Here is a 20,362-nt window from a genome sequence, read left to right on the forward strand (position 1 = left end):
TAGGACCTCTGGGAATGTGACATTAGGGGGAAAACCAGTACTGGGGATAGCGGCAGACACTAATGAATTTATAGGTTTTGACTGACGTTAAACTTTAATGAATTTATCCAGTGTTTCACAACTACATTACGTAAACAACCCCAACCTTCATAAAAATATACCCTAAATGAAGATCCACTGGGGATCAGTTGACCAGCGTGGTTTGAAGCCCCCAGGAAATTAGTTCTTATTGCCATTGGAAGCTGTGGGTAGCCCCATATTTCTCCTGCAACAGCAGTATTACTTGGCACCCATTGAAATGAATAGGTGACCATGTAATTCATGGTTGTCCAGGATCCTCCAGAATGGTAACTGGCTAAAAAAAGGGTGGTAACGAGCAGGGCACCCCCTCTGTGACATTGATATATATCCTTATTGGTGACAACCCCTAATTGCTGAATTTTTATCTATATTTAGATGGTCGCCTCGTAGGATAACATAGAGACGTTTTAATAGTTAGCACTGCGTTTCAGGCATAGACCTAGTTAAAAAGCATTTTCAGTGGTCATATTATCTACAGTGGTTATGTAGCTTTTGAAAAAAAAATTCCATTACATCTTTCTTTATAAGTTTTCTAGTTATTACATTTTAAATTGTAAAAAACTTTTTTTCAGCTTTATTTTACCTAAACATCAAAAAGTCTTTTAACTCATCAAATGGAAGAGACGTTTCAAAACACCACAGTCCAGGACAGCAATTTGACCAGCTCGCATGCTCTCAAGGTGTTAAGAAAATGGTGACTGTTGGTTCTGTCTGCAAAGCTAATTGGAATGAGGGTCCTGCCAGGAAGAGAAACCAATTCATCTTCGCCTAGCAGTTTATCCTTGGGAGTGTAAATCAGGTTCATAAAGAGTTGCAATCTTTGGACGCCATCTGAAGATAACACCTTTCTGATGTTTCTTAGAACTGTTTGATTGCTGCAGTATGGGGTAAACATACAATTTATAAAAACGGTTTCTCTGCAAAAGATTGGTTCTGCTTTCCCTACTGTGAAATACATATAGGCAAAAGGGAATTCTCAATTCTGTATTTACAAGGAGGAGCTCACACCTTGTATAAGGTAATCCAAGAAAAAGAATATATTTTCTAAATGGCGCAAAATAGACTTTATGGTGACATGCAAGTATTCACATCCATACATATACAAAGAGAGAGAGAGAAAAAAAGAAAATGAAAGGAGAGAGACAGGGAGAGAGCGAGAGAGAGAGAGAGAAAAATAAAGTGAGAGGAGAGAGAGAGAGAGAGAGAGAGTGAAAGAGAGAGAAAGAATGATAGGATAGAGAGAAATAACAGGAAAATATGATTAAGCAGTATTTTTCTTCTTTCTCTCTTCTCTCTGTGGGTAGGAAGAATTCATTGGAGTATTTTACGCACAAAAGCAATTTAGGTATCCTGGAAGTATGCCAGTCTACAGGCAAAGCTATTGAATGGAATTACTTCAGTACAGCTTGATGATTTTACCCAACTGGATAACCACTATTGTTTCCTAAGTGTCTGACAAACAACTTTAGCTTGCACCATGAGGAAAGGCAGCTTACATACATTGGCGTATGACATCAGTTCTGTATTGGTGTCATTCTACAAACTTTGCACTATGATTATGTAGTCATTGCAATACTCCACTATACAATGCTGAAGACTTTTCTAATATTATTATGGAGGAGCCAAAAAATAACAAAACAATACGTTTGTTTTATAGGGATTTTTTAAACAGATTACGGTAGATGAAGAGGTGATGACGGGCATCAAGAATAATATATGGACTATGGCATCTGATGAATACTAAATTATATCACCATTCATGTTCTCTCAGCAGGAGATAATGTCATTTAGTAGATTTAATTGTAGTCCTATAGAAAACTATAAATAGTACCTCATGATAGAGGAATGACTTATATCATGATAATTCTGCTCTGCAATGCTGAATAATTTGGCCCTTTTATATTTTCAAATAGATGATACAGTACATTTTTTTCAAGATTTACAGTATATAGACTCAGCCATGCATGACATGAAGAAATGACAGATGGACTTAAAAAAGTAATGAGGAGAATTTGAGGACTTTAGCGGTCTGAACGTATAGTGTAAATTTTACTGAAAGCTAAGGCCAAATGTACACGATACGTATTACGTGTGGATTTGCCGCGTGTATTTTCATGCGGCAAATCCGCAGCGTAATACAGTACCAGCAAAGTAAATGAGGTTTCAAGAAGTAGAAAATCTGCAGCATGTCAATTTATTTTGGGTTTCTGCTTGCAAATTGTATCTGACTAGTTTAAAAAAAAAAATGCACCAAAATCCGCAGCATAAAACCGCATGAATTTCCGCATCAATATGGAAAAAGTGCACCTAAAAACACATATAAAATGCACTATTAGGTGCAGATTTTACCTGCAGATTTGATGCAGATTTTCTGCACCAAATTCTGCATTGTGTGCATTTGGCCTAAGGGATGAACCAGAGGCATAACACAATCACACCCCCAACCACCTGGGACATCCGCCGTAAAGTCTGAAGACAAGGTTTATATTTAGTAAAACTGTGTTTTGTTTGTTTGCATATGTGAAGTTTGATAAAGAACTTTCTATAAATGAAAATTAAGGACCTGTCAGATTCTTCAAAATACATAAAAATATGAATAAATAAAGATGCACAAAGCGGATGACAAATTTCTAATGGTCGCTTTGGTTATAAGAATGCAAATGTGAACAGCTCGTGATATGAAATAGGAACATATTTGACATTTCCTGAGATAAGGATGAAGCACATTGATCATTCTCTAAAAAATGTCTTCACATATAATTATACAACTGCTGGTATATATGCATTATTCATGCATGGCTATGAAGTAACAAAAAATGAATAGAACGTAAAACAGACCAGTCTGGGTGTCATAGCAATGAAAAGTTTCCTTTCTCCCTAATAATACCGAATTACACAAATAAATAAAGCTAGGTCTTAAAAATTTCCCAGTGTGAGAATACAGCGGATGCCAGCAAACTGAATGGACATCATTTATTCAAATTCCATAAATTGCTAATGTAGCTGGACAGTAATTTATGTGTCTATATGTGGACAGTACTTGATCTATGCTCTGTAGTATCTAAATAATGTATTTAGTGATTTCCCAATGCATGCTAACCTGTTTAGGCATGGCTTCCAAAACACTCATTGGCAATGGTTTCTGACATGATTATATGTCCAAGACCAGAGTTCCCAATCTGATAGCTCAGTAGTGACATGTGGTTCTCTGATCCCTGTATGTTGAGCCCCCTTAACACCCCAAGTGCAATAGCATTAAAGTTCCAACCAGAGTACTAGGTGTAAGAGGATACAATTTACAGATGAAGTCTTTATTTCCTGTATTCCAGTATTTATAGTTAATGACATAGACTATACATAGTATTTCCCAACCAGAGTACTCTGGAGCCAAATCAGTAGTTCCTCAAAACCCAGCAGCTGGTACTTTTACAGTAGAGATGGCAAATTGCTCAACCTACCTAAAGATGTTTGGCAAAACAGTCAACAAATATAAACAAAAATATGGGGCTCAGCAAGAATTAAAGTCTTACTCACCACGCCTAGTACCAGCAGCGCATCTCTTCGAGTAGCCGCGACTTTAACTTGCAAATTAAGTTACATCCTGGCCTGGCTAATTGTTCCAATTCTTAATTTGACTCTATTACTAACCCTGATCTTGATCCTGACCTTGACCTCGGCCCTGTTCCTGGGTTATGCTCCTATCTCATCCTTTGGAATGATGACTGGTTCCCAAGGTTCTACTCCTAGTATCAACTTCTAGCATGACTCCTGATTTTGATTTAGTCTCATCTTCCAGGTTGCTACGTACTGACCGCTAATTTATTGACGACTCTCAACTGCGTTCCTGAATTCGCTTCAAGTTCTTTGCTACAGCGAATTTGCCAACAATCAGTGACTATTCCGGGGACCGCAACCTGGGAATCCGACTGGTAAAGACCCTACATTCTACCAGGGGTTAAGGATGAAGAATGTAGAGATTCCTTAGACTTCACATCCAAATGTAGTCAGTGCCAAACCGATTGTAGCTTAGTGGATCCACTTCTCCATTGAGTGGTAATAAGGTTGGCAATAACTGGTCTTTGTATGGATTTGCACAGCTATGGTTTGTGCAGCAATGTAACTTCCTGCTTCTTTCTCTATTCTTCGTACCCTCACTAGATGTAATATCTGGCATTTGAGACTATTATAAAACATCTGGCATTTGTGATTATTATAAAACAAAATCACTGGCACTTGGCTCCGGAATTAGAATTACATAACAGGCATTTGACCTTCTAGTCAGCACATTAGAATAGGAGTTTACTTCAGCACATACTGGGGCACATTAGTTAAATGTAATGCACCAGAGAAATGGCTGTTAGAAAAATAGCACAAAAGACATGCAACTTTTTAAATCTTCCTCTGCTCCATGTGTGACAGAGTTTAAAGAAGAGGCATACATGGGCATGGCTGAATAACTTCATGTTTAAGTAATGCTTGCACCAAATTATTTATTGACTTGGGCCAATTTTTGGCCAATTTTTAAACATTTGCCGCAATAGGCTAGAAATGTCTTATTTCCCCACTGTAAAATGATGTGCTTGCTATTGATTTTTCTGTATCAAGTACATTTTCTGTTGGGTTGTTCCATTTGTTTCCAAGGTACGTGAATGATTAAATAATTTATTTAAAAATAAAAAAACAAAACATTTTCTTTTTTCAGTCATTTATATCGATACCAGAGAATAAAAATATAAATCCATGTGCATAGGAATAAAAAAATGTATTTTTTACCTGCAGATTATTTATTTTTCATAGAAGTAATTAAGATAAAAAGAGCATCAATGTTAAAGAAATAGACCACAGCTGCTACTTTCGTTAATCAATATTTTAAACAGCAACTGTTTTGTCATTTCTAGATGCATATTGTATGTTTTTTACAATTCAATGAATAGATCTTCTTTTGCAAAGCTCTATTTTCCAGGATGAAGCAGCAGAATAATAAGCTTAATTAGCAATAAATTGTATTCATACAATGAAAAGGTACAGACCTTCAAGGGGAAATAGAGAGATTTTTCTTCTATCAAAGAAAGCACTTTTTAAAGGAAAATAATATTTTCTGATTAGCTAGGCAACAGAGGACAGACCAGAGAAATAGGCAATGTTGATGTACTGTGACATGAATTCTGTCCATGAGTCTGTTTCTCTGGCTCTTGGCACTTCATGGAGTTGCGTTGATGCTTGTGAATTATTTCCTTTACAAGAAGATTCCTTTTTGTACACAGAAAAGCTGAAGGAGATACACAAACTAAAGTTCCCTAAGCTGAAATTTAACTTGTCATAGACAAGACAAATGAAACCAACCGAACAATATGTTTCCCAGCTACAAAAAGTTACCTTCTGGCCCTTATTGACTGACGTTCTTAACTCCAAACCTGGAAAGGAATGGTCATCAGACACACGCACCTCCAGTCAGATGTTAGAAATATCTTGTGATTGCACACTTTATTTGTTCAGGGCTGATGACAAAGGCAAAGGAAAATATGATATGGATTAAATGTACAATGTCCAATAGGTTCAAATACTTAAAAAAAAACTATATGCAGTATATATTTTGCGGTGTGTTTTTGAAGGAGTGGCTTTGCAATAGATATCCCGATAATGTACAGTATGACTGTAGGAAGAAAACATTTAGAGATTCCGTGATAAGAGGACCACGCTAAACTTGTCTTTTTGTGATGATCTGATTGAGTTATTATAAAGCTGTATTGGTCCAACAACGATCCTGCATAAACATTCTATCCCCCTTAGCTTTTCAAGATGTAGGTTTGATAAAACGTCTATAGCATGTTATGCTTTCATGCAAATTCTATCAAAAATTTGGCAAGTTTCAAGCTCTGCAGTCAGAATTTGATATGTAAGGAAAAATAAGAAAAATAGTGGCAAGAGTAGAAGGGCATTAGTGAAGCGTTTGTGTATACTTTTGAGAGTAGCGTAAAGATTTAACCATGACTCATCTCCAAAACGTCAAAATGGCTGACTATGGTTTCAATTTTCTTTCCCTACTGACAGTATGACGAGCATCTCTGAAGCCCAAAGTGCTTCTCTAGCAAGTGAAATATTGTGCAGATTAAAAAGTATATATTTGTATGTTTTTTTTTTCGTTTTTTACCCATTCTCAAATTTTTTTTGCTAATAATGTGAATTCCCTAATTCTATCAAATTTGGATAGTTAATAAATGTGCTCAGAGTGTAAAGCTGTATTGCCTTAAACATGTCAATATTTGCAACTCTTTTCAAACCGTATTGTCTTTTTTTTCCATTTTTTGTTTAAATCTCAAGAATTGACAAAAATATATATGTTACTTAAATTCCAGGCAACAGTATGATTGGCCAATTCCTAGTGAGAGCAGAGGCAAATCTTTACAGTATGTATCTGGCCTGAACTGTATTAATTAGCAGATAGAGTTGTTTGTGCAGTAAGCAACTTCAATATCAGATGTGCCATCCTCAGTGACTGTTCAAAGGGAGTGACTGATCTCATAGTGGATTCCCTTGTGAAATATCTGAATCACTCAGCAGCAGACTTCTGTACAACAGTCCCTATTTTAATACTACACCATAGGGAATGGTTACCATTAAATCAGGAAACACAACCAAAACCTATTAGAAGTATCTCTACACGGGAAATAAATTGAATTGTGAGCTAGCAGTCAAAAGCACGCCACCTGCAGAAAGAGGAAAGTAAAACACCATAACCTGAGCTTTATATAATAGAAACCATTGACAAAAATCACAACATTTAAGACCACAGGAGGATGGAAATATGTTGCCATTGACAACTCTGTTTACTAATAACCTTTTGGTGTAGATAGCTTTCTCATCAGGATGTAAAAAAAAAAGAAAAATGTTTCAATAAAATTAAAAAAGAGGAAATAAATTAAAAGGATTACATTTTTGTATGCATAACTGAACTATTTTCTACTGTACATCATTTTACGGTTCTCTGCTTATAGCCAGCAATGTACAGAAAGAAGTAGAAATCGTTATTCATGGATACGTCATGTTTATCATAGGTACATTCAACTGCATGTATAACTGGGTTTCTTTAACTGTACAAAAACGTATTCCAAAAACTCATTTTTGACTAAAAAGTAAGTATAAATCGTCGTATAATGTAATTTTATATTAATACATCTAGTGTAGACTAAAGGAGAAAGTATATGCGTATATGCACACTATATTGCCAAAAGTATCCCTCCTAATTTTTGAGTTTAGGCGTTATGTACACCTATTGCATAAAATCAAGCACACAGCCATGTCATATCCATAGACAAAGATTGGTAGTAGAATGAGTCATACTGAAGAGCTCAGGGACTTTAAACATGGCACTGTGACTTCTGGTTCTGGCGCCAGCATGTGAGGCAGCAGCTAAGGAGAGCTCCCACCCTACCTTGGATATACCTGCTAAATTTGTAGTGAAAATCGGCACAGACCAGCTAATTGGGACACCGATGGCCTGAACAGAACCTTGGGGTGAGACTATTACCAGCACTGCCAGCATTTTGGACCCGCGAGGCAAGATTGAACGGAGGTACCGGTGACTTGCTTGTGGCATATACAGTACCACCGACATGGAGGGAGACAGTCGAGGTGTGGCCAGTACTGGTACTGAAGGTACAGAGACTGAGTTCTAGGAAGGTGAAGGGAGGATTGCTAAAACCGAGTCATTATACACAGTGCATACCAGCGTGGGCACTTCACTTCCGGCCAGCCGACCGCCGCCAGTAAGGTCAGTCTCCCACGTGGTCAATCCACTAGGCAGGGACCTTAACAATTCCGGCACTACCACGCAGTTCACCCTTGAACCAAAGGCCTGTCACCATTTATCATTGACTCTATGGACCATTACCTTTTACGCAGTGGGCAAAAACCGGGCTCGCAGAGTAACACTAACAATTACGACCCGACCTTTGAAATAACAGACATGGCGCCATAAACCCATGTCTCACAAGACTCTGACTCCTTAATTAAAGTACATTAGTAAGTGACTTCTTTTTACATAAAAATATGAATGCAAAGCAATTTTTGAAAACTTTTTGGTCCCCGGATAACCCCTTTAATGCAGGTGGTGAGTCATAGACACTAATATACCTATGACCACTTTGGACACATGATAGCTCCCCGACTAGAACTTAGATGGTATGCCCAATTATATGCAAAGATAATCAGTTACTATATTGATATCCCAGGGAGGGGCTGGGTCTTGCTACCGAGTCCTCACATATTTCATTATTGTTCCTAGCAAACCAAATCCAGGAGGGGGGAAAACTCTTCCCTCTATACTAGAAAAAAGAGATGTCCCGACACAAGCGGGAGTGTAATATATTCCATCTTTGCACTAGCTGATGTGCTGGTCCTCAATGGGCAATGTTGCCAGTAGTTTAAAGAGTTATTGTTTTAAGAAGTTAAATGTTTTACATGTTAAGTTGCTATGTATGACATTTTTGCAATGTGTACAGATGCTGCTGGGGAGCTCGCAGACATGATAACAACTTTACTAATACAATGTCACTATTATAGTTCCGATGTTCGGGAAGATCAGTATTTTAGAACTGTTGGTCAAGCGTTCCCCATATGAAAATAATCTCTTGGAACGTAAAGAGCCTTAAATCGCCCAATAATCGGATCAAAATACTTAGACACTTGCATGGTTTTCACTCAGATGTGGTCTTACTACAGGAAACTCATCTGGCCATTGCAGATTTTGAGCGCATGAAGAAACTCTGGGTGGGATATGTCTGCGGGTCCCCAGCGGTTGACGGCAAGGCATGGGGTTATGATTCTGTTTCACAGAGGTCTTGCATACAAAATTATTTCCCAAAAGGTGGACAAAGAAGGTAGATGGATACAGTTGCTCATTGAAAGTAACGGGGATGTATTGAGCCTATATAACTATTATGGCCCCAATGGGGATAATAAAGTTTTTTTTTCAGACTTTAGACCTGAAAATTCAGCAAGATCACCATGCTCTGAAAGTAGTAGGCAGGGACCTTAACACGCTTCTACACTTATGAGAGGATAGAAAACATCCCCCCAAGACCTTCGGCCAGGGCTGCTATGAGGAATTTCTGGGCCCCATACAGCTAAGATTTCTGGGCCCCCCCGCCTTCATTACCGGTGTTGGGCAATGGAAAGTGTGGCGCTCACGTTTGTACGTTATACGCATTAACTGATTTTGGTGCTGATGTCAATTACAGTGAATGAAACCATGGAGCAGGCTGTGACCGGTTAATGCTCTGGATTTTGTTCTATTTAGCCAAAACTTATCCCTCTGTATGGCATAAAGTAGGATACGTCACCCGGGGAATGGCTCTGGGGAAACTACTGAAGTCACTGTCCATAAATGGACAGTGTTGTCAGGAGCTTTCCCAGGGCTGGAGTCCCCGGGCAGAGCTTCTACTAGAGCTCTGCCCAGGGACTTTGCAAAGCCTGAGTCCACGATCAGAGTCGGCAACGCTCTGGCCAGGGATTCCGGCCCGGAGAATCCCCTGACGTCACAGGACAAAGACCACGGGCAGAGCACTTGTGATGCTCTGTCTGGGGACTCCGGCATTGGGAAGTTCCTGACGTCACTGTCCATATAGTAATGTCAAGTGCGGTATACGTTCTTTTGTGGAATCTCTCAGGATGGAATAGCAAAGTCTACTATGCTATTCCATCCTTCAAAAAAAGGTAAACCGACATATACCAGCCCGACGTATGCTAAAAGGACATAATGGAGCCCTGTGAATTTCTGTTTACATTGTTTATAGTGTACAGTACGTTCTGAGATTTTCTCTACAATAAATGTAGGGCAATAAAACTATGTGAAGGGGGCGTTAAGAGAGGGGGAAGCACTTGTGAGGATGTAAGGAGCACTAACTTTCTTACACTGCTATTAAGTCCAATGTGTTTTTACGCAGCAAAAATCGGAGGCTTCCTTTGGATTTCTGCCGTAGATGTGCCACAAGCGTGTAGCAGATCCGCACAAGAACTAGTCCCATGGTCATTCAAAGGGGCTTATCCTCTGCCTTTCTGTGCAAAATAAGTTGCATGCTACTTATTGCAATGGTAGATTTCTTTTCATGGTGCGGACAAAAATACACGTGGAAAATTTTTCCTAGCATGTGAACTGGGTTGAGGAAACCTCATATGCATGAGATGCAGATTGTCATTGTAGTCCGTATCAAATCCAACACGTGTGAACGGGGCCTTAGGATGAGTTAAAAAAAAAAAAACTCTGTTAGGCCAAATGCACATGATGCATATTACGTGCGGATTTGCCGCATGTATTTTCGTCCGGCAAATCCGCAGCATAATACAGTACCAGCAAAGTAAATGAGCCCAAGAAATCTCATCTACACGTCACAGATTTTTTTCTGCATATAAATTGACCTGCGGTGCATATTTTAAAATCTGCCGCATGTCAATTTATTTAGCGTTTGAACTTGCAAATTGTATCTGACCAGTTTAAAAAAAAAATAACAAATCCGCAGCATAAAACCTGCACCTACTGTATTTCCACATCAAAATGTAAAAATCGCACCTAAGAATGCACTATTAGGGCTTGTCCACACGTTGCGGAATTGCTGCATTTTTTCTGTCCGGAATTGCGGACGGAAAATACGCAGCAGATTATAGTAGCAGCAAAGTGGGTGTGATGTAACAAATTTCATCCACACGCTGCGGAAAAATTCCGACCAGAAATTGACCTGTGGAGCGTATTTTTCGGACCTCAGCATGTCAATTTCTGCTGCGGAAAGTGGACTGAGTTGCTGCGTTTTTCAACGGAGATGTCACCATCTCCCAACATTGAAAAAAACGCAGCAAAATACGCAACATTTTCTGCAGTAAAAAAAAATGCAGGAAATTATGCGTTTTATTCCGCAGCGGAACGTCTGCTACTTCCAACGGAATTGCTGCACAAATTTTCTGCAGCAATTCCGTTCTGTGTGGACAAGTCCTTAGGTGCAGATTTTACCTGCAGCTTTAGGCTGGATTCACACGAGAACATTACGTCCGTAATGGACGAAACGTATTTCGGCCGCTAATCCCGGACCGAACACACTGCAGGGAGCCGGGCTCCTAGCATCATAGTTATGTACGATGCTAGGAGTCCCTGCCTCTCCGTGGAACTACTGTCCCGTACTGAAAACATGATTACAGTACGGGACAGTTGTCCCACAGCGAGGCAGGGACTCCTAGCATCATACATAACTATGTTGCTAGGAGCCTGGCTCCCTGCAGTGTGTTCGGTCCGGGATTAGTGGCCGAAATACGTTCCGGCCATTACGGACGTAATGTGCTCGTGTGAATCCAGCCTTACCTGCGGTTTTGATGCAGATTTTCTGCACCAAATTCCTCAACGTGTGCATGTAGCCTTACAGATTTTGAAAAAATTTTGAAAAAAAGCACACCGTAAAAAAGAAGTGCATGTACCGTCTTGAGTTGTTTTTGGAGCTGTTTTTCATTGTCTCAATAGTAAAACAGCTTCAAAAATGTCCGTAAAGAACACATCAAAAATGCTTGATGCATAAGAAATGGCTGAAAATCAGGGGCTGTTTTCCCTTGAAAAGCTCCGTATGTTACGGTTGTTTTTTGTTTGCGGTGTGAACATACCCTAAAGGGTAAAATAAGTTCCAATTCTGCAACATAATAGCCATGCTGCTGATTTAATAATCAGCAGCACGTCCTAAATTCCATGCAGATTTTTTTCTGCTGCATGTGCATAGGGTTTTGAAAATGAGTTCAGGCTTATTCAGACGAACGTGTTAAATGTCAGTGTGACGGCCGTTGTTTTAACGGCCGTCACATGGTTGCATGTATTTCTATGGGGCTATTTACACAGCCGTTGTTTTAATGGACCGTGTAAAGGGCCGTAATAAAATAGTACATGTCCCATTTATGTCTGTTTTTACAGATCTCTCAATAGACTCAAGCCTATGAGGGATCTGTGAGAACGGGTCCCACACGGGTGCAAATTGGCAGTGAAAATCTGCCATTTCACACACGTTTGTGAACAGTTGTAGTGAATTTTCAGAGCGCAACCCGCACAAGAAATAGGAGACAAATCCGCCACTTCTGAAGTGGCCTTGTTGAAACGTCCGTGTTTCGCCCGTTTTATATGGACCGTATGTCGGCAGTATTTCCCAGAACGACCACAGTTCAGGGAGCCGGGCTCCTAGCATCATATTTATCTATGACGCTAGGAGTCCCTGTTTCTCCGCGGGAATACTGTCCCCGATCCTGTACTGAAAACATGATTACAGTACAGGGACAGTTTTTCCGCAGTGAGACAGGAACGCCTAGCGGCATTGATAACTATGTTGCTAGGAGCCCGACTCCCTAAACTGTGGTAGATCCGGAAAATATGACCTTAGTCTATTAACACAGTGCAGTCAAATAAATTTTTTTGCAAAATGTGATTTTACCGCAATTTGACTATAGCCTAAAATTTTACTTTCGACCAAGTGGGCGTTGTACAGAGGAGTGCATGACGCTGACCAATCGGCATCATGCACTCCTCTCCATTCATTTACACTGCACTAGCGATATAGATATATCGCTATGTGCAGCCTCATACACAAACCCTAACATTACTAGTGTCCTGATAATGAATACACATGACCATCCAGCCTGGACGTCATGTGTATTCAGAATCCTGACACTTCTGACTCTTTTTTGTGAGATTCCAGCAACGGATACGAAATCTCGCGAGATCTCGGAGCTAAACGAGATTTGGTTTCACTTGCCGGAATCTCACAAAAAAAGATTCAGAAGTGTCGGGATTCTGAGTACACATGACGTCCAGGTTGGATTTCATGTGTATTCATTATCAGGACACTAGTAATGTTAGGGCTTGTGTATGAGGCTGCACATAGCGATATATCTATATCGCTAGTGCAGTGTAAATGAATGGAGAGGAGTGCATGATGCCGATTGGTCAGCGTCATGCACTCCTCTGTACAACGCCCACTTGGTCGGAAGCAAAAGTACGCCCACTTGGGCATTAAGAAAGCTCATTTGCATAAACTTAATTCGCTTACTAACTTTGTGAAAAAAAATCGTTTTTTTTAAATAAAAAACATTACTGTCACCTACATTACAGCGCCGATCTCCTTATGTAGGAGATAGGGCACTTATAATGTGGTGACAGAGTCTCTTTAAGTCACTCTCATTTTAGTATGTATAGATCTAACTTAGGAATTCCCATTAAACCGGTAGCGAATCACATCACCTACCTGGGCATTAAAATTGGGAAGACTCCAAACACCCTATACACACTAAATTATACCCCCCTCATACATAAGTTTAGCCTAGAACTTAATTGATGGCAACATCTCACACTTACTTTTCTGGGCCACTGCCATCAGGTGCAGATGATGAGCTTCCCAAAACTCTTATACCCCTTACACCCTTACAAACACTTCCTCTACTAGTGAAATGCACAGACATGAGAAAGCTTAACACCGCTTTCTCACAATATGTTTGGAATGGAAAACACCCCAGAATCTCACTTTCTAAGCTGATGTATTGGAGAGCGGAAGGATGGATTAATTTTCCTATCATTAGAGGCTATAACTTGGCATGTCTATTTCGACACAGATTGGACTGGTTACACAAAACTAGTCATTTATCTAATTGGGAGCTGGAAAATCAACTAGCGGCCCCATGAAACCCGTTGTCTCTTTTACACACTAGATATACTAATCTCCCAAGTAATGTAAAACAATCAATTCCCCTTAGGGATACCATCATTACATGGAATCCTACCATCTCCACATATATGTGGGCTTAGTCCCTGTTCTGGGTGTATGTGCAGAGTAGGTTCCCACCTATGGAGGACACCTGGTCAAGGCAGGTGGGCAAACACAATTTGGGGCTGAGAACCTCCCTATTGTAAGTAGAATTTGCAGCAATGCATAGTTATTTATATTTAGTGGCTTAGGTGACATTGGTGATCGCAGAGTGCTGTCACCATTTATTTACGACACAGGTTGTAGCTTGCTGCCAGAGCAATCGGGCAGCTGAATGTCGAGTCTTCGGCAGGTAGTGACTCCCGGGGACCCTGAGGAGAAGACATAAGTAGCTTTCGCTGCTTCTAGCTTCTCTGATCTCTTCTACATAGTGCTCAATGAGCGCTGTGTATATAAATAGCGCTGCTGCCTCTATTGGTCCCGGTGATCATGTTACTGGTCACATGATCGCCGGGTGCCGTTAGTGGCAGACTGCTGCTGGGTCTTACTAGCACAGCCCTATTAGCGACAATAGTCACTACACCGTGTTCCAAATTATTATGCACATTGGATTTAAGTGTCATAAACATTTAATTATTAGTTTTTCTATTAAACTCATGGATGGTATTGTGTCTTAGGGCTCTTTGGATCATTGTAATCAATCTCAGACACCTGTGATAATTAGTTTGCGAGGTGTACCCAATCAAAGGAAAACTACTTAAAAAGGTTGTTCCACATTATTAAGCAGGCCACAGGTTTCAAGCAATATGGGAAAGAAAAAGGATCTCTCTGCTGCCGAAAAGCGTGAAATAGTGCAATACCTTGGACAAGATATGAAAACATAGGATATTTCAAGAAAACTTAAGCGTGATCATCGTACTGTGAAACGATTTGTGGCTGATTCAGAGCACAGAGGGGTTAGTTCAGATAAAGGCATAATGAGAAAGGTTTCTGCCAGACAAATTAATAGGATTAGGAGAGCAGCTGCTAAAATGCCATTGCAAAGCAGCAAACAGGTATTTGAAGCCGCTGGTGCTTCTGGAGTCCCGCGATCCTCAAGGTGTAGGATCCTCCAGAGGTTTGCAAGTGTGCATAAAGCTATTATTCGGCCACCCCTAAACAATGCTCACAAGCAGAAACGGTTGCAGTCGGTTCAGAAATACATGAAGACTAATTTTCAAGCCGTGTTGTTTACTGATGAGTGCCATGCAACCCTGGATGGTCCAGATGGATGGAGTAGTGGATGGTTGGTGAATGGCCACCATGTCCCAACAAGGCTGCAACGTCAGCAAGGAGGTGACGGAGTCATGTTTTGGGCTGGAATCATGGGGAGAGAGCTGGTAGGCCCCTTTAGGGTCCCTGACGGTGTGAAAATGACCTCTGCAAAGTACGTAGAGTTTATGACTGACCACTTTCTTCCGTGGTACAAAAAGAAGAACCGTGCCTTCCGTAGCAAAATTATCTTCATACATGACAATGCACCATCTCATGCTGCAAAGAATACCTCTGTGTCATTGGCTGCTATGTGCATAAAAGGAGAGAAACTCATGGTGTGGCCCCCATGTTCCCCTGACCTCAACCCTATTGAGAAGCTTTGGAGCATCCTCAAGCAAAATATCTATGAGGGTGGGAGGCAGTTAACATTAAAACAGAAGCCCTGGGAGGCTATTCTGATATCCTGCTAAGATATTCAAGCAGAAACTGTCCAAATACTCACAAATTCAATGGATGCAAGAATTGTGAAGGTGATATCAAAGAAGGGGTCCTATGTTAACATGTAACTTGGCCTGCTAAGTTTTTTTTCCATTGATTTCTGTAAATATGACCTCCTGATGCTGCAAATTCAACAAATTACCATTTTAGTTCTCTTTACAACCTTTAAAATGTTTTGATCTCTGTTGTGCATAATAATTTGACAGTGCATTTTGAGTTTTTTACTTCTAAAAAAAAATCTGTTATCATTAGGAGATTTGTTCAATACAATTCACATTATACTCCAACGGTTGATGGCTTGAAGATTATACTGACTGTCATTTGCATTGACTATTTAGGAAAATCAGCGAAAAATAACATTTGCATAATAATTTGGAATGCGGTGTAAGTTTGAACTAAAATAATTTTATTTTTTCTGATTTCTGATCTACTAGATCTGCCCCGGTCAACTGGTAAACTGTAAGTGCCGATATTGTAAAGTGGAAGCATTTAGGAGTAACAACAGCTCAGCCATGAAGCAGTAGACCACACAAACTCACAAAGTGTGTGACATGAGACCTTAGCACAAAAGCTGCACACAAGCCTAAAATCACCATCTGCAAAGCCGAGGTTTGGCTGGATTGTTGTAAAGCACGCTGCCACTGGACTTTGGAGTGGTTACTATTTGGCAGGGATAAAGATCTAGGGTTACTTCTCAAGGTTTGGGCACAATTTAGGGGTAAACATTATTTCTTAGTTAGCTTTTATAAATTCTGTTGCTTTTTGCATTTCTTTTTTATGCCTTGCGCCACGCGGTATAGATAATAAATTTACTTTATTCTATGGATCTTTGTGATTATTATGGTGCCCTATATATTTTTTTTATTGCTTACTATTTTTAAACAATAAAATATTTTTTAGTCAAAAGGGGTTTATTTTTGGGGAGCTTTTTATTTTGATTTTTTTCACTAAACTTCATAAAACTTTATTTCACTTCCACTAGGGAACTTGAAGCTGTGATCATTTGATCACATACCTAATGCTATGGAATTCATAGTAATCCGAAGCATTATGGCCTGTCAGTGTTACTCTCACAGGCAATCTAAAAGGTAGTGACACACAACATACTTGGGGGACTTTGTTAGGCCCCCGATTGCCACGTTAACTCATTGGCACCCCGGGAGACCCTTGTTTAGATTGCTGGACTTATTTTATGAAGTTTTAAAACCCTTTCAAGAAAAGCTTGGGCAAAAAGGTGGGAAAATGTTGCTCAGAGTGGTTGTAACTTTTGTACCCATTCTAAGAATTTATGAGCTGCAGCTTCCGTCCCCAAAATGGAATTTTTCAAAAATATTTTGCAATGAATGAGATTTATGTTTATATTTTTTTTAATAACCATACTCCAGAAAATTTTGTTATAAATTCATTAGAATATCTTCCCCATTATGTGTAGCTAATGAGCTTGTTAAGCAGCTTCTGTGCTAATGTAACTTCATGGTGATATTTCAGTGGGGATAACTCAGTTAACAGGTGCTTGTGTGTGGGCTGCAGGTGACTGATTTTGTTATGTGATCTGGGCCTCAAGCAATGCGCTGTTCTAGAATGTCATCATAGTGGAATGCTAATGAAGAGAGTGTAAAATAAAGGTATTAGACCACAAATAAAGGTATGTAAAACATGTCTTTATTGAATCATATGTTAAATTACATAAAAATGCAAAGAGAATGTCACAAAAGAAAGGTCCACACAGAAAACAGTTGTAGTGGGCTGCTGGTAAAAAACAACTACATTATGACATAGTATATTGCATATAATCTGCATAGGCGGGCACTTAGAGAAACATGTAAGGACAGAACTGTCCAAGAATCATGTAAGCAAAAGTATAAGCACAATGGCAAAGTGTAAAAAAGCAGAAAGATAGATTCACATGCAGAAACACAATCAAGTGATTGGGGTATACTATAAGCCCAATCACACACCCAACGCGTTTCGCCGGTGAATTGGTTTGGCTTCTGGTATACCCTAACCTATCACTTTATTGTGTTTCTGCATGTGAATCTGTCTTCCTGCTTTTTTACACTTTGCCATTGTGCTTATACATTTGCTGATATGATTCTTGGACAGTTTCATCCTTACACTTTTCTCTAAGTGCCCTCCTATGAAGATTATATACAGTATTCAATGTTATGATATTGGTGTTTTTTATGAGCAGCCCACTAAAACTGTTTTCTGTGTGGACCTTCCTATTGTGACATTCTCTTTGCATTTTTATGTAATTTGTGTAGCTTTTCACATGTGATTTATTAAAGACATGTTTTATATACTTTTAGTTGTGGTAATTTTACACTCTCTTCATTGGTGATCAATTAACAATTTTTTAATGTAGACCCCTATACATCAGGGCAGTTCACTATCAGTACTTATAGTGGAATACTTATAGCAACTTGGTGGGCAGTATGACTTTGCATATGACATAGATAATAAATACTATTAAATGGTTGAAGGCAAATTCTCCTTCCCAATAGTTATTGTGTAAATTTTGTATTACTTGGTAATTATAACTTAACAACTTAACTACAACAGTTTTAATAATAATGAAAAGAAGTTTAAGAAAATATGTAAAATTGAAGCTCCAGCAATCTTCTCTCGAAGAAGAAAGAGACATGTGAATCCATAAATGGTATATTTGGCAACACAGGGTTTACAATTGCTGTATTCTTATCAGAGATAAGCATCTTGCAGTCACAGTTGGCGACAATGGTTTTGCTTTGTGCCATGCGAATCCTCTCCCAGTGATCCTCTACCCAAGAAAACTATTCTCCAACGGATGATATTTCTTAATCAAAATACGATAGAATGAGTTTGCTCTCATGGTGTGTGAATCAATACTTCATTTTAGTTTGTGGCTAGATCTTTCAGTACCACTGTGCTACTTTACACACGTCATTAATTGTCATTGTCTGTGTGTGTGTATATATATATATATATATATATATATATATATATATACATGCATACATATATACATACATATATATAAAAATATTTTTTATAATCTGTAGAATTAGCACTGAAATTATTTGTAGCACCCGTGGATGTGTCTTTCATTGTTTACTCTAGATAATAGCCTACTTCTGCCTCAAGCCTATTTTCCAGTACTATGATAACTTGATCTATCCCTGTCATACAGACTTTGAAATCTCCCCAGGCTTTGTCCAAATGGTGTAGAAATCATTTGAGGTCACTGGAATATGTCTCGATCTGCTAAGATGCCTCCAGACTGTTTCCTCGATATAAGGATAGTATTTTAAAGTTTATTGTTTGTGTGTTAAAGCATTTCTTTGATTTTACACTTAGAGTTTTTAAAAATCTAAGGGTACTCTTACATGGCCTGACATGGGCCATGTAAACGAGCAACAATCAACGAGACAGCTCTTTGATCGGCGCTCGTTTGCTCCTTTCACAATGAGCTATATATACGGGACGAGCGCTCGTTACTACAATCACTCGTACCCATACATTTCTATCATAACGGCAACACATCTCGAGCTGTGCTGCCGACAACGATAATATTTTTGCCTGCACAAACTATACGATCAGCCAATGAATGAGCGCTTGCTCGTTCATTTGCTGATTATTGCCCTGTTTACAAAGGGCAATGATTGAGAACTAGCGTTCTGTGAACGCTCGTTTGCCGATAATTAGCCCATGTAAACTAATCTGCAAGTCTACAGATCTACAACTTCAGTAAAAAACTGCATCAAAACCGTGTATGTGATCCTGGCCTAAGGTAAGAATCACAAATGCCGTTTTTGTGGCAGTTTCTGTGACAGTTTTTGTAGCAGGATCTGTCACTAGTTTAGTAATGCCCCATCTCCTAGCTAATCTAATAGGTGCTGTCACACTGATAATGCTATCAGCATTAAACTGCTTCATACAGTGTGAGAGATTGAGGCTGGAGGGAAGTGGGATCACTTCAAACATCCATATCTCGGGCTGTGGACCACCTAGAACAGTGGATCTTGTGGGATATGAAAGATGAGATTCCAATCACAGTTCTACCTGTGAAACAACCGGATATATCACCAGTTGAAAACACAGTCGGTAATGGAAGCTGTATACTATATGATCACGCTGTGTTACTGGGCAGGGAAGGGGGAGAAACTGTATGACGATTGGACAGCGTCATACAGAAAACATTACACCGCCGAGAATGGAAAGAAAGAGTTACCTCACATTTGGCAAATATAGTCAAATTAGCATATTTAGAAAAATACACATAACTTTGCGAATAATAAATGTTTTGTTTTTTTTAAAACAAATCACACTGTAGTTATCAGCATCATAGCACATATTATATTAGTTAGATAGGGAATTAATTAGCGATAGACAGATCCTCTTTAAGCCAAAGTCACGAGTGGAAACAAAAAGAAGGAAAAATATTAGGCCAGGATCACACACAGAGGTTTGATTCAGTTTTTGTGGTAGTTTTTGACTCGGTTTTTTGAGCCCAACACAGGAGTGGACAGAAAAGAAATGAGATGCAGTCTTTTCATTATACCTTTCCTTTCTTTTGAATCCACATCTGATTTTGGCTTAAAAGACTGAGCCTAAAACTGAATCAAAACTGTGTATGATCTTGACCTAAAGGGAAGACTGATATGTCTCAATTTATCTTCTACAGCCATTGAATTCAATAGATCTGTATTTACATCCCAATATAAACCATGTTCATCTCTGTATTTGTAATTACAGAGCCATGTAGGAATATAAAATTGCCCATCGCCAGTTATTTATTTTCACCTAACAGACATGCCAAGCAAAAAAAGAAT

At 39.2% G+C, this 20,362-nt stretch overlaps 1 protein-coding gene across 11 annotated transcripts in view; it reads right to left on the reverse strand.

Moving 5' to 3' along the window:
- LINGO2 (leucine rich repeat and Ig domain containing 2) overlaps positions 1–20,362 on the reverse strand; it is a 1,254,957-nt gene that overhangs the window by 345,881 nt on the left and 888,714 nt on the right. The window contains exon 1 of one of the 11 annotated variants that reach the window (XM_075826622.1): positions 5,458–5,565. The exons of the other annotated variants lie outside the window; for them this stretch is intronic. The gene's annotated coding sequence lies outside the window, so the exon portion shown is untranslated. Of the gene's footprint in view, positions 1–5,457; positions 5,566–20,362 lie in introns of those variants that run through there. 11 annotated transcript variants of the gene reach the window in all.

Source organism: Rhinoderma darwinii, chromosome 1 (genome assembly GCF_050947455.1).
Source record: "Rhinoderma darwinii isolate aRhiDar2 chromosome 1, aRhiDar2.hap1, whole genome shotgun sequence".
NCBI classification, from domain to species: Eukaryota; Metazoa; Chordata; class Amphibia; order Anura; family Rhinodermatidae; genus Rhinoderma; species Rhinoderma darwinii.